Source organism: Anolis sagrei, chromosome 5 (assembly GCF_037176765.1).
Source record: "Anolis sagrei isolate rAnoSag1 chromosome 5, rAnoSag1.mat, whole genome shotgun sequence".
In the NCBI taxonomy this organism is placed as follows: domain Eukaryota; kingdom Metazoa; phylum Chordata; class Lepidosauria; order Squamata; family Dactyloidae; genus Anolis; species Anolis sagrei.
Genome location: NC_090025.1, coordinates 46,677,555 through 46,693,185, shown reverse-complemented (window position 1 = coordinate 46,693,185; position 15,631 = coordinate 46,677,555). Strand labels below are relative to the sequence as shown.

Sequence of the window (15,631 nt, the reverse complement as noted above, 5' to 3'; positions counted from 1 at the left end):
TCCACTAAGACAGAAAAAAAATGAAATGGAAAGATACAGAATGGGGGCGTCTGGCTCGATAGCAGTATGTGTGAAAAAGATATTGTAGTCCTTGTTTACAACAAGTTAAACATGAGCCAACAATGTGATGCTGAAGCTAAAAAAGCCAATGGGATTTTGGCCTGCATCAATAGGAGTCATGCTTACCCCTCTATTCTGCCTTGGTCAGACCACACCTGGAATCACACTGTGTCCAGTTCTGGGCATCACAATTGAAGAGAGATGTTAACAAGCTGGAATGTGTCCAGAGGAGGGCAACTAAAATGATCATGGGTCTGGAGAACAAGCCCTATCAGGATCGGCTTAAAGAGCTGGACATGTGTAGCCTGAAGAAGAGAAGGCTGAGAGGAGACATGATGGCCATGTATAAATATATGAGAGGAAGTCATAGGGAGGAGGGAGCAAGCTTGTTTTCTGCTGCCCTGGAGACTAGGACGCAATGGAGCAATGGCTTCAAACTACAGGAGAGGAGATTCCACCTGAACATCAGGAAGAACTTCCTAACTGAGAGAGCTGTTCAGGAGTGGAACTCTCTGCCTTGGAATGTGGTGGAGGCTCCTTCTTAGGAGGCTTTTAAGCAGAGGCTGGGTGGCTATCTGTCGGGAGTGCATTTCCTGCTTCTGGACTGAATTTCCCAGGAATATCACTCTATGATTATAGTGGGGAAAATTACAAAACAAACTTAACTATGCATAGTATTACCCTTTTGTCATGGACAATTTAACACATTCATAGTTGCTACACTCAGATGTACAATAAAGGTTTTGGCCCCCAAATAATCATACATATTCTAAAGGCAAGAGCAGAAGGTAAACAGAGCTGGCCTTAGTTACTAAGGTTGCATAGATTCCATTGGCAAGCCAGAATCTGATGATAAACAGTTGAAGTCAGGTTACGATTCCCTGATTTTTCAGGTGCTAATATACTGCTTGTGGTTTTTTACTGGTGAGTTTTTGGTTACTTAAGCTAGATAAATTGACTAGAGAAGACAAGCAGAGAGTGATTTGGCAAGGAGTCCCAGCTTGTTCTTCAATGAAAAATGAGGTACCTCTTAACATTTTGTGCAAATGCTATGTAATTACATTTGAATGAACAGGTTGAATATCCCTTATCTGAAATGTGTGGGGTCAGAAGTCTTTTGGATTTTTTTCCTGAGTTTTGGAATGCCTTTAACTTGTGTGTATAGATGCATAGATACACTAGCTGTCCCCTGCCACACATTGCTGTGGCCCAGTCTGTGTATATGTGTTTTGTGTGTGTGTATATGTGTGTGTATATATGTGTATATGTGTGTTTCCATATATACGTGTGTGTGTGGTTTTGTGCATGCTTTGTAATGTAATTTTTGTGTTTTGCTTTGGTTTTTTTTTTTTTTGCTTTTTAAGTCTCTTCTGCTGTGTTTTTTAGTGTTTTATGAGTGATGGTCACTCATTGGCCTGATAGGTGTATTGTGTCCAAATTTTGTGTCAATTCATCCAGTGGTTTTTGTGTTATGTTAATCCCACAAATGAACGTTACATTTTTATTTATATAGATGGAGAGAGAGAGGGAATGATTGGAGACAGGGCCAAGTATAAACATGAAATTGATTGGTGTTTCACATGCATCTTTTACTAATAGACTGAAGGTAATTTTACGCATAATAGTTTAATTATAATGCATTGAACTATCAGAAAACAAAAGCCATCACTATCATAGGCACCCATGTGGACTTTTTCAGTATTTTTCAGTATTTTGCATTTTTGAATTCCAGATAAGGAACACTTAGCTTGATGGTGTCTAATAATTACCGGGATTGTGGCGCAGCTGGCTGAGTGTCAGCTGCATTAAGATCACTCTGACCAAAAGGTCATGAGTTCGAAGCCAGCCCGGGCTGGAGTGGGTGTCCAGCCATTGTGTAGCCCGTTGTCGACCTTTGCAACCCGAAAGACAGTTGCATCTGTCAAGTAGGAAAATAAGGCACCACCTTGTGTGGGAGGCTAAATTTAACTAATTTATGAGGCCATAAAGAAAAAAGACTCCGGGGAATGTGGAATGCGGAAGAACTTCATCGGTGTCGCTGATGGACGATGAAAAGCAGCAGCTCCCCTGGCGGCCAGAAAAAAGTTAAATAGCCTTGGTGTATTTGTGTGTTAAACGTTGTTTGTCAAAACTGGCATTGAATGTTTGCCATATATGTGTTGACTGTAATCCGCCCTGAGTCCCCTGCGGGGTGAGAAGGGCGGAATATAAGAACTGTAAATAAATAAATAAATAAATAAATAAATAATTACTTAAAACATATTTCTTGATTTGGCTTTATACAAACAATTATTTTCTAATCATGCAGTAGCAGACGGAGTGACTGTTGAATAAGTAATTGAAGTTTGCAATTCTGCATTATTCAAATCAGTGAACTGACTCTGGAGACAGGATGCAAATGGTTGAAATGTTACCTTCCTGGTTTAGCAAAGGATCCGTTGATGTCATCCAGTCAGTGATCCTTTGGTGAATGAGAGACTGGCTAGATTTTGTTTTTATAGAAGACATTAGTAGGGAGACTGGATTTTACATCTAAGCCAACAATAAAGATTTGTTGTGTTCCAGGATGTTGTTTCCATAGCAGTTGAGTTAAAATGTCATGCATTATGTATTAGCTAATCAGTTAGAGAAATCATTCCATCCACCCTTACAATTTCCACTCTGTGTTCAAGACCAGGCAGGAAGGAAATATTAACTAACAATATATTTGCAGGTAAAGGGGGGGAAAAGAGACATTCTTCGTTCTCATGGATGTTTTCCATCCCAATTAATCCCTCTTAGCTTTTCTATGAATGCCCATCTGTTTTAGCTTGGTTTCTTTTTCAATGCTAGCTGTTGCTTACCTTTCTTTTTCAAATAGCTGATAACACACAAAGATGCCTGACTTTGAAAGCACTATGTTTTTGTACAGTGTTTTCCTGAATTTTACTTGAGTAGTAGCATTGAAAAGGAAGAGTGGGAGGATGTTTGAACAAGGGAAATTGCAATTTACGGTCTACATGTATTCAACCAATACTGCTTTTGATTTCTTTGAGTTCTTCTAGACCTCCACCTACCCACATACCCGAAAAAAAATGTATTTTAAAGTTATTTTAAACTCTTTTCTACAATACCAGCCCACCTCACCTGCCATGAGTTCCTCACTTATGAGGTTGAAGAAGTATATATATATTTGTATTATTATTATTATTATTATTATTATTATTATTATTATTATTTAAAATGTTGGATATATCCTTAGCAAGACACAGACTAATGATATCTTCCATTGATATCTGGAGTCTCGGAGGGTGACATCCTCAGTGTGAAAGTGGCTATGAATCAGTCCTGCTCCCATTCCCCATCTATTATGCAATGACCCTTTATCCCAGGAGCTTCCACAGCAAACAGGAGAGTGGCCAGATGCCATTCCCTGTAAATGTGGTAGCAATTGCTACAAAAGGTAAAAAAACGCAAGATTTCCAGGTGCGGGAATATCTTGGTTTTGAGCCAGATATGCGGATCTTCACAAGTCTGTATGTCCCTGTAATTGGAAATTATGGGATTTTTTTATCTGTGTTTGTTCCCGGGTTTTAGATGTTTGTTCCTGATTGCGTAGTTCCTTTAAAAAAGGTGACACTGGAGTAGAAGGCAAAAACTTTGTCCTGGGAAGAGGAACTTTGTCCTTCACCTGTTTAATGAAGTGTGTGGCAGAAAAACAAGCAGCCATGTTTAACCCAGGAACAGCACCCTGTTGTTGCATGCCACAAGTACATAACAAAATCTGTCTGGATAGATGGCCAGGCACCAAGGTCAAATAATAATGACAAAGTTCTGCTCCTGGCTTTAAAGTGTGTGTTCCTGTTTGTGCAGTGCTGACTTGGGCTGATGTGGTCCTGCTCCGTTAGGTTTCTTTGTGTGGCAGATACTTCATGAAATGTGTGGAGGGCACAGTTTCTTTGGCCAGGACAAAGAATGGAACCTTTGCAGTGATTCACCGCATATCTACCTCTTGAATTTTTTTTAACCCTCCCCCCGCCAAAAAAGTTTCCGGCAGAAGTCCTGCAGTGGTCATCTTGGGAGCCTCTAAATTCCCAACTGCCTGGATAACAGATGCAGAAATCCTGGGACCAACAGGTCTGTATGTTGATCTCTTCTGAAGTCCCAGAATTTTTTGCCCTTGTTTAAAACCTGTGATTTAGTGCTGTCTGGAACTGGCTACAGTGATTCCCAACCATTGGTTCTCTAGGTGTTTTGGACTTCAACTCTCAGAAATTTCAGCCAGCTTTCCAGCTGTTAGGAATTGTGTGAGCTGAAGTCCAAAACACCTGGAGGACCAAAGGTTGGTAACCACTGGATTAACAGGATGCTGGCCATTGTGTGTTAAGTCAATGTTTGATAGCCAGGTGACTTGTGTATTTGCTAGTTGCTAATTTATTGACATTTTCTACTCAAATATTTGATGATGATGATGATGATGATGCATTCTGGTTAAAGCAGCATTTAGGAAAATAATTTTTATTTAAAACTACTCAATGTTCTGAGGTGTGTTACTGCTCAGCAATGCTATAAACTTGGAAAATTTAATTTTACATGTTGATTACCCATGAATAGGAAAATGATGAAGAAAGTAATTAGCAAAGTGGTATGTTGTGTTGTGGCTGGCAGCCCATGTGCAAAGGAGTCCCAGATAATTTGCTGGAGTATTGAAAGGAACTGGAGACGGGGACTTTTGTGACTCTGCCAGTAAGTTTTGCCAGAACGACAATTAGTGTCGAACTTTGTGGCAGCATCACCAGCAGAAGCCAATTAGGCTGGAAGAGTCAAAGGGAAAGGCAAAAAAACCTGCCTTTCCTTGTCTGTTCTTTCACTGTCTCCTCATTGAGTGGAATACTATCTACTAGCAAATAATTCTCTGGCATGTGGAGGAACGTATATTTCTGTCACAGTGTTTGGAACTATTCCAGGATGCTGGCAGGATCCTTTGAGTTTTATGAATAGCTATCTATTCTTATAACTGGTTTATTTTTACATCCTGTATTCATTTCACTCGAATACTGTGTGCTGGCACTCACAAAGGGTATTTATCGTGGGTTTTTTTTCAAGATTTAAAACATGCTGTTCAATGCACCATTTGGGTACTCATTAAGAAGATCAGTTTTGTTTGTGTGCTAATAGGATAAGTGTTCTTTTTTTCCACGTCCTACATTAACAGTTGTGTAACTTCATCGATTTGCAGGCAGATATGTTCTAAGTATAGTGACAAGTGTCCAAGAGCCCCGATCCATTCTTCTGTGGATAGTTACAGTTAAACCTGAGATATCTGACAGCTAAGCCAACTAGTGAGCATATTATAAATGATAATATCTGGGGTGATTTCTATCTGACAAGAAGACACTGAATTTGTGAGTATTTTAATTATTGAATCAGTGCAACATAATTCTATCAATGAAATATTAGATCCTCATTTCAGACTTGGGAGGATGTTGCTAGCTGTTATGATGTGTTAAGAAATTTACACCAATAATATTACTGATGGAAAGTGAAGCAAGGAGTGATAAATGCTAGTTACTAACCAAGAGTGATCAGTGTTTCTGTCACATGTGGCTCATTATTAGTACTAATGAAAAATACTGGTTGAAAGAATTTAAGGAGGCAAGCTAGGTTCCTATGTCAATATATTTAGAAATTAAAGATTGTCTGACCGGTGGTTTATCCATTTTGGACTGGGGAAGACACTGATTGAAGCAACACAGTTTCTTTAAAAAGAAGCACACTGCCTATCTTCGCGATCACATTTCCCCCTACGAACCAGCACGATCTCTAAGAGCCGTAGCAAACTAGGATTTTGCGAGAGCAAACTAAGCCAGCACGAGCGATGCTCCGCCTCTTTCTCTGCCTATTTCCCTTTGCTAGGGCAGCGTTGCGAGCATACGCTCGTGCTGCAGCAAACTACAGGAAGCTTGCGCTCAGGCTTGCTCCGAAGCCCCGCCTTTTTTCCCCCGAGGCTGCTCTCTCTCTTGCTAGTGTGCCTGTTTTCCATTGCAGAGGGCAGGGATGCGAGCGTACGCTCACAGTTGAATTCTGCCAACTGCGAGAGTACACTCGCATCGCTTCCCTAGCAAGGGAAAACAGGCACACTAGCAAGAGAGAGAGCAGCCTCGGGGGAAAAAAGGCGGGGCTTCGGAGCGAGCTTGAGCGCAAGCTCGCTCTCGCTTCCAGTAGTTTGCTACGGCTCTAAGATCCTCTGGTGAGGCCCTCCTCTCGCTCCTACTTCCGTCACTAGCACAATTGATAGGAACGAGGGAGAAGGCCTTCTCGGTGGTGCCCCCCCCCCCCATCTCTGGAACTCTCTTCCCGGGGAGATTAGGCTGGCACCCACCCTGTCCATCTTTCGTAAAGATCTAAAAACATGGATGTTCCATTGTGCTTTTGATTAGACAGTTTCCTCAGAAAATTTTGGCTCCCAGGTATGACACAATTTTCAGTCCCTGTGCTTTACTTCTGCCCCCTGCTTAGAGATATAGTGTTCTACCTTATACTGCCCTTTATCCCCAATTTCTGTCATCTAGCACTTTATCTATCAGCCCTTCCTCACATCTGATTGTATCAGGCCCCCGCTCGAGTCCAGAACTGTGTTGCTATCTCAGGCTACTGGTTGTTTGTTTGATGGTTGTTTTTATATTGTGTTATGCCATTGTTGTTTTACTTTGCTTGTTGCTGTATTTATGAATTTTAATGTGTTATTTTAACTATGTTGATTGGGCTTGCCCCCATGTAAGCGGCCCTGAGTCCCTTTGGAGAGATGGAGGCGGGGTACAAAAATAAAGTTGTTGTTGTGGTTGTTATATACATTAATGTAACCATTAGGTTAATTACACAGTGTTGTATATTTGAAGTTAGTTAATGTTGGCTATACAGAAAATTATACTAGGAATCAAAACAGCCTCTTGTTTGATGGTTTAATTCAGTGGTTCCCAACCTTTTTTTGACCAGGGAGCACTTTGACTAGGGAGGGCTCTCCAACATTAGTAGGGTTAAAATCAGTTTTTTTTGTCAACTTTAGATTTGGTTTGGTTATTTGGGGTGCTGATTCAGAAAATTGAATTGGATAGACCACATCAGCTCTAGTTTCTGATACAGAACATATGCCATTCGGTAGTTGCCATCTGCTCGCCCACAGAAAACCATATTTAATAATCTAGAGATGATGTGGTTTATCTAATTCAATTTTCCAAATCAGCACCTCAAATAACCCCAGGAACAGGCCTAAAAGTGAAGACACCAAGGCACCCTGGTTTCCAGGTGCCACATGGAACAGCTCCGTTCAGGAGGAGGGAGGCGGAGGAGAAGCAGCAATCAGGAGACTTGTTGTCTTGCCTTTCGTGGGTAGTCAGCCTCTCTCCTCCTAACATTCTAGTTGCCTTGGTACTATAAGAGGGTTTCATGAGACCAGTCGCTCTCGTAATGGTGTAGTAACTAACAGTGAGGCTGCAGACTATATTTTAGTTCCTGGGGACCACTAGTGGGCCATGGACCACAGGTTGGGAACCACTGGTTTAGTTTATCTGTTACATTTCTAACTAATTCGTTACAATTTATAATTTGTATTTTCTACTTACAAAGCCCAAGGAAGCCAATAAGTTGTGGCTGGCAGTGGCTATACCTATGTCTTAAACATTTTTTTTATCTGCCCTGAATCTCCTACAATTTCTCTTCATGGTAAAATCTCAGATCTTGCATTATGAAAACGATTGTTCACTTTTCCTATGGCAGGTCTAATTTTATGTATCTCTTTTGCCCCGTCTCAGTTGACTTTCTTGTAAGCTAAAAAGACCCAAACATTGCAACCGTTGTTCATACTTCATCTCCTTGGTAATGTTGGTTGCCCTGATCTTCACCTTTTCCAACTGTAAAGTTTCCTTTTAGGGATGTAGTGACTGTACACAATAATCCAACACCATAGATTTGTATCAAGGTATTACAATATCATTTATTTTCAGTTCCTTGGTGTTCCAAGGAAGCAGCTATCAGAAGGGTCAGCATTTCTGTAACTGGAGCCTCATTTTCTTCTATTTGTATGCTGTTTTTGTTCTCTAGTCTCTTGAGTCACTCAACTCATTTTTGCCACCATTGGTATGTATTTTCCTGGTGACTTTTACATCCAGTTTATAAAGAAGCTCCTTTTTACAAAGTCTTGCCCCAGTTTTATTCCTTTTGCTCTGTCTAGATAAAATTTCTTCAAAGCATCAGCCTTGGGGTGGTGGTGGGGGGGGGGGGGGGAGAGGAAAGTTAGAGAAACACAGGCATTTGGGGTATAATAGAACACCTGCAGTAAATTGTGCAATAATGACAGGGCATTTGAGGATTATTGATGGGATTTGCCACCTCAGAGTCCGGAGAAACTCCTTCTCTGGAGGTTCTTAAACAGAGGCTGGATGGCCATCCATCGAGAATGCTTTGATTGGCCGTTCTTGTATGACAGGACGTTGGACTGAAATGTCCTTATGGTCTCTCCAGTTCTGTAATTCTATGAATTTGGGCAGGTTCATACAGGAAAAGGCATTCTTTCAGATACCCTGGCCTCAGGCCTTTCAGGAATATATTGACAAGGACAAAGACCTGGAAATGAGCTCACAAATCAACTATAAACCAATGCAGCTGTTTCAAGACTGCTGTTGCATTACCTGTAAAAGCACACAATCTGGCTGCCTTTTTATTTATTTATTTTTTGCTTTAGCTTAAGTTTCTAGACATCCCAATGTAGAATACATTGCAATTACATACCTTCCAACATTTCACAGATTAAAACCAGGACATGCATGGCTAGGAAATATCAGGATGTGTTTAAGATATCAAAAGTGATTAATGAGAGAGGAATACACAAGCTAAGGGAAGCTGCAGCAGTTTGTTTTTGTCTAAACCTACTGGGAAGGACAAGCTCCTGCATTCATCTCATTCAGTGAGAACTTAGAAGTCAGTTTGCAGCAGCTGAAAATTAAAGGAGAACAGGAGGAGGGAGAGAAAGAAACTGGGACATTTTAAAAGTTCTGCAAAAGTAGTATAATAGAGGATTAATGGGGGCTGTCCTCATTAAACTAGTCAGAGCATATGCAATAGGGTTGGATAGGTTCACTCGGAAATGACTGAAATTCGGGGAAAAAAAAGGGTTTTGAACCATGCAGGAAAGGTGGGGGGGGGGGGGGGGAAGGAATCTTAATTGGAACCACTTATCATTTTTTTGGAAATATTCTATAATGTTCGCATGTCTCCCAAGGTTATTTTAATTTTCACAACCATTAAGCAGCTTTGGTAAAGGCAAGGGAATTTTAAAAATCTCATTCTTTCCACCAGAGTTTCAAGAAGGGAAATGGTGGGCGTGGCTAATCACAGCCATCGTAATTAGTTGGTGAAGGCCAAGCCCCCAATGGTAGAGATTGCAAAAGGCCCTGCTGTTAAACTACATTTCCCGCAATGCAAGCCTGCTCATTAGCCAAAATGGTTGAAGGACCCCAAAAAAGCTGTCTGTAGCAGTCTTCGTCTAAATATAAAATAAACTGATTGAATCTACAAAGGACTCTATAAAAGAAGGCAGCAAAGCAATAAGCAATGTTTACAAAGCCAAGAGAAGATAAACTGCTTAAAAACCCAACCCTTTTACTTTGGCCTGTTTGCCATGAACAAGGCACTGGGATAGCCAGCCCCAGCCAGCCCTTTACAGTCAGTAAGTAATGATAAAATAAAATGATTGATTGCATCTGCAAATAGGAATAAATGGATGGATGTGTCTTGAGGGTTCCCTCCAACTCAGTAGAGGAAGCAAATGAATGTCAGGAGAGTTTGGATGGTGCCTTTCTGCCCAGAAGAAGGAGGTCAGCTAGATGTCTCTTGATGGGGTCTGTACTGTGATTTCTGTTCTCCACCAATTTAACACAGTTTGTGCAACACAAACAAAGTTTCTGGAGTAGAACAACTACTTTCAAAGTAAAGACCACCCAATGAAATAGGAAATAACACTTACAAATCAGGAACAGATTGTCTTTATTATTAGAAAAATGTTTTTTATAAAAACTTTGAAAATTCACCAAAAATCCATGGATACGTCAAAGGTTATGAAATATGGTGAACTAACTTTGGTCCATGTGTTCTACCACTGTAGCAAGTTTCATCAGAATTGGTGTAAACATGAGGGAGGGGGAATCCCCTGAAGTGTCCCCAGTGCCAGTGCTGTTTTTCCCTAGTGCACATGCACATTCACATTAACAAATTGATTCAGAAGTTTCGGAAAGTTTCAATTTTATTTTATTTTTTTTGAAAAATTTGGAAGTGACTTTAGAATTGAACCACCCGTGCCCCCTACACCCAAAACGAGTTCTGAACGATTTTTTTTATCAACCAAGCCTATATGCAATAATTGAAAAGTGAGGTGATAATTATTAGCCACATTCAGTTGCAAATATCTGAAGAACTGAGTTGTGGATTGAGGTTATTTCTTGTATATATTTTTTGCTCTAGGAGAGTATTTGAAACAATGGATTGAAATACAGGAAATGGGTTTTGGAAGGTGCTTGTGTGATGGGAACGGCTGCATTGGAAGGTTGTAGCCCTCTTTTGCTGGAAGTTTTTAAACAGAAGTTGGATAGCTAGTTGCCAAGAGTGCTTTACTTGTGGAGATCTGCATTGGCAGAGTATTGGACAGAATAGTCCTTGAGGTCCTTCCCAGCTTTGCAATTTTGTGTTTATATTATTCTATGAAAAGTGAGGGGATTAAGGTATCTGTCACTGTGGGCAGATTATATAGCATGTTAGATGTTATGTGATCCAGGACTAGGAACATGTTGTTAGTTGGCGGAGTTATTTCCTCTTTTTGTTTTCGGGACTGTTCATCTCTTGTGTGTGATATATATGAATAACACTAATTAAAGGGAGAGGAGTAATGAGAAGTAAAACACCTTTGGAGTCATTACTGAATTACAGTTTGTAAAGAGAAAAAGGCCAGTCAGAACAGAAGGTCCAAATATTGAGTAAGAAAAAACAATTTCAGATGCATAAATGATCCAAGGAGCGGGGGCAATCTTGTATTTTTTTTAGTACAGATCTATTTGTAGTAAACGCTTTGTAACTTCTGTTCAACATCATTGAGTTTTGAGCTGTTTAAAAACAGTATGTGATGTTGCATGAGCTGAAAATGGGGAATTCAAGCTTGGAATATATATATCAATGGTTCTTAACCTGTGGGCCATGGATCACCAGAGGGCCGAGAGGATGAAAATCTGGTCCACAAGTCTCCTTTCTCTTTATTTGTTTAATTTATTTGTTTAATTTTATTTCCTTTTGCGCCGCCTGCCACTCTTCACCTGTCACTGACCATGTCATATGTTCTCTATCAGAAACTAGAGCTGATGCGGTCTATCCAATGAAATTTTCTGAATCAGCACCCCAAACCAAACCAAAAGTTGTCTAAAAATGGATTTGTAATCCTTTTGGTACTAATGTTGGAGAGTGGTCCCTGGACAAAGTGGTCCCTGGTTAAAGTGGTTCCTGGTAAAAAAAAAAAAAGGTTGAGAACCACTGATACATATATGGATGCCCTAGTGGTGCAGCGGGTTAAACCACTGAACTGCTGAACTTGCTGACTGAAAGATCAGCAGTTCGAATCTGGGGAGCAGGGTGAGCTCACACTTTTAGCCCCAGCTTCTGCCAACCTAGCATTTTGAAACATGAAAATGTGAGTAAATCAATAGGTACCACTCGGCGGGAAGGTAATGGTGCTCCATGTAGTCATGCCGGCCACATGACCTTGGAGGCATCTATGCACAATAACGGCTCTTTGTCTTAGAAATGAAGATGAGCAACCCCCCCTCCCAATTCAGACACAACTAGACTTAATGTCAAAGGGAAACCTTTACACACACATATTCAAATATTACTCTTAGAAATTTGCCACTACCATGAGAGAATTGGCTGGTAGATTCTAGGTATTGTATTCCTTACAGTAACTTTCTCAGATTCAGGGGAAAGGTGTGTTTTAAATCTCTGAGCTTCACACCAGGAGTTCTCTTCCATCAATTAAATCGCAGTCCTTTTGAAACCATATTACCTCATGCTATATGTTTGAAAACTTGAGGCATGATAACTTGAACTGTATTTTTAGCACAAAAACATATATACTTTGACTCGTATAAACTATATTTAACATACTCTCTCTCTCTCTCTCTCTATATATATATATATATATATATATAAATCTGCTATCATTTACAGTAACTACATTACCAGTATTAAAATAAACAATAACTCTTCTCTGTGTTTCACTGTATAGTTGGTGTGTAAAGGGAATGTGTTCTGTCAACAGTTTGAAATTGTTCAGATGATAACATTTCCCAGTGACTATGAACATAAGACAGTTTGGAATAATGTGATGGATTAGGGGACTGCTAATGTCTCTGCAAAGCCTGTATTGTGTATACAGCTATATATAATACGTGCATCTGTCGTAATCTTAGTTAAATAGGGTATCAGATGTCTGAAATAGATATGATGGGGCTTCTCACTAGCTAATTTTTGACCAGTTAAAATCCAGGAATCTGTTTGAAAATTTTAAAATGGCTCTTTTACAGTGCTGTAAAAATAGTATTAGAAATATATTAGGACCATCAGTATTCTATCACCTGAACCATCCCTCAGCATTTACTGGAGGAGTGGCTGAAGCTGAATAAAATGTTATAATACCAATTTTTGTTGGCATATGAAGTGAAGATGCCTACTTTATTTTTGAAAAATTGATAGCAATATTAACTTGTAATTCCTACCATGAACCCATTTATTTAGTTATTTTTATTTTCCTCATCTTTCCTCAGGTATGAGAGTCTTTCAAGGTTAAATCTTCCTAAAAGGCAAAAAAAAAAAAAAAAAACCCGACAACAAAGACCAAGTTTTTGTGCCAAGTTTGGTCCCATTCCATTGTTGGTAGGGATCATAGTTTCTCTAGAAGGAAGTTAACTACAATTCCCAGGTTCCGAGGGCAATCACCCCCAAACTCCACCTGTATTCACAATTGGGCATGTTGGGTCTGTGTGCCAGGTTTGGTCCAGATCCATTATCGATGGGGTTCAGAATGCTCTGCATGCAGGGTGAACTACAACTCCCACTAAGGTGGGTCATTCCCTCCCCAATTCCTTCAGTATGTTCTGTTGGCCATCAGGGTTCTGTGTGCCATGTGTTTGCCAGATCTGCCATTGGGGGCTTCAGAATGCTCTCTGGGTGCAGGGTGAACTACAGTTCCCACATGGGTGCGTTAGTCATCACCCAAACTCTTACAGTATGTTCTGTTGGTCATGGGGGTTTTGTGTCCCAAGTCTGGTCCAAATCTGTCATTGGTGGATTTCAGAGTGCTCTGGGTGCAGCGTGAACTATAACTCCCGCATGGGTGGGTCGGTACCCCCCCCCCAACACCTCCAGAATGTTGTGTCGGACACCAGGGTTCTGTGTGCCATATTTTGTCCAGATCCGTCATTGGAGGGGTTCAGAGTGTTCTGGTTGCAGGATGAACTACAACCTACACATGGGTGGGTCAGTCCCCCCACAAACACCTTCAGTATGTTGTGTTGGTCACCAGGGTTGCTGATCATTTTCTGTTTGCCATGTGCTATAGGAAATGGTAGGAAAGGGTTAAGTGAGAAGCAGTGGGTGAAGTCATACAAATTCCACACCAATAGAGAGAGAAAGGAACCCTGGGATGTGGCACTTACTGGAACATTGGTGTCTCCTGAATGATGGAATTTATAGCTCTTTGTGGAAATTGTAGTCTATCTGTGTAAATGGGCACCTCCGCCACATACACACATATACACTTTTTCACTTTTATTATGTGTATATATATTTTAAAAAGTTTTTGTTTCTTATTGCTGAACTGTTGGCAGTTATAATGTGAATTACCCCAATATTTGTAGACATATAATATTCTAATTATTTCATTCTATTCCATTGTCACTTACAAAGTCTGCACTCAAGAACCAAACGATTGAGTTACAAAATATCTTAATGTTTCAAGTGAGTTCACAATTTTGTGTCATAGGCATCTTAGGCTGTGTGCGACCCACAGGTTGAATGAGCCTTTATGAAAAAATGGTTACGTTGTACATAATTTTAAGCAGAATATCTTTATATAGCTGATCTGGATTTTCTTTTAATCAGCACATCTTCATGAAAAAAAGATTATAGTTAATTTACTTTCGTAAATGATGTTAATTTTCTGCCTTCTTCTCAAATTTAGCTTTTAGGAGGAAAGAAGGTGAAGGGAGAACATGGGGTTTGTAAAAGACATACGTGAAAAATGAGGGCACTTCATTTTGCTTTCACCAAGGCTCAAGATGTCTTTCTCACAAAAACAAATCTCTTTCTTTCTTTTTTTTAAAGAGGGGAAAAATGCAGACCACTTGTCATGAGCTTGCAACATCTGTCATCTCTAGGAGGCACACATTAAGCTGACAGAGCCCTTGTGGCTCCACAGTAGAAGACTCACCAGCCTTATTAACCATAATAGCCTAGTAAAAGAGGTATAGATCATTTAATAAGAGGCACACAGCTGTCATCTGTACGGTGTATTTCTGCTAGCAATTTTCACCAAGATAATAGCATGTGGAGACTTGTGTTCTTGCATTTCTTAAAGATGCAAATGTTGAGCATCTTGGATTGGGCTACGTGTACTGCTTGTTCCTTTTTATTTTCCCATGTTGAAAAATAACGACAAAAGAGGATTCAGAGGAATATTTTATACGCCTAAATCTTCCTGTTGTAACTGCTTTGAGAATATGTACAAGGCTAATCCTGTGCATAATATTTCACCAAGAGTATGGCTCGTTATGAGCGAAGTGAATTGGTCAAATTCACATAAGGCCGAGAGTTTCCCATTAATTCAGTGGATTTACTTGAAACTAATTGTCTTGTTTTTGTAAGAAATATTTTAAATCACTCTGGATCTCATAAATATACCACCAGAGGCCTCAGGAGAGTTGGGTATAGAACAGTGGTTCCCAACCTTTTTTTTTGACCAGGGACCACTTGACCAGGGACCACTCTCCAACATTAGTACCAAAAGGGTTACAAATCAGTTTTGGTCAACTTTAAATTCAGTTTGGTTATTTGGCGTGCTGATTCACAAAATTGCATTGGATAGACCATATCAGCTCTAGTTTCTGATAAAGAACATATGCCATCCAGTAGTTGCCATCTGCTCACCCACAGAAAACCATATTTAATAATCTAGAGCTGATGTGATAGTAGTAATCTTTCGTGGGTAATCAGCCTCTCTTCTCCTGACATCCCCATTGCCTCGGCACTATAAGAGGGTTTTGTGAGACCAGTCACTCTCTTTGCCATATGGTAGTAATAGTGAGGCCATGGACCATATTTTTGTTCTTGCAGACCACTGGTGGTGCATGGACCACAGGTTGGGAATCACTAGTATAGAATGTGGGATATTTCACAATTCTTAAAAATCTAGAACCAGAAAAACATATGCTTACATGATCATTAGACATTCCTTTTATGTATAAATATAATGGATTTGTTTTCTGTATTCTAAAAGTAC

General features: G+C 40.0%; 1 protein-coding gene across 1 annotated transcript in view; it reads left to right on the top strand.

Annotated features, from left to right (window-relative positions):
• Positions 1-15,631, top strand: part of FREM3 (FRAS1 related extracellular matrix 3) — a 106,457-nt gene that overhangs the window by 21,869 nt on the left and 68,957 nt on the right. The window lies entirely within an intron of this gene.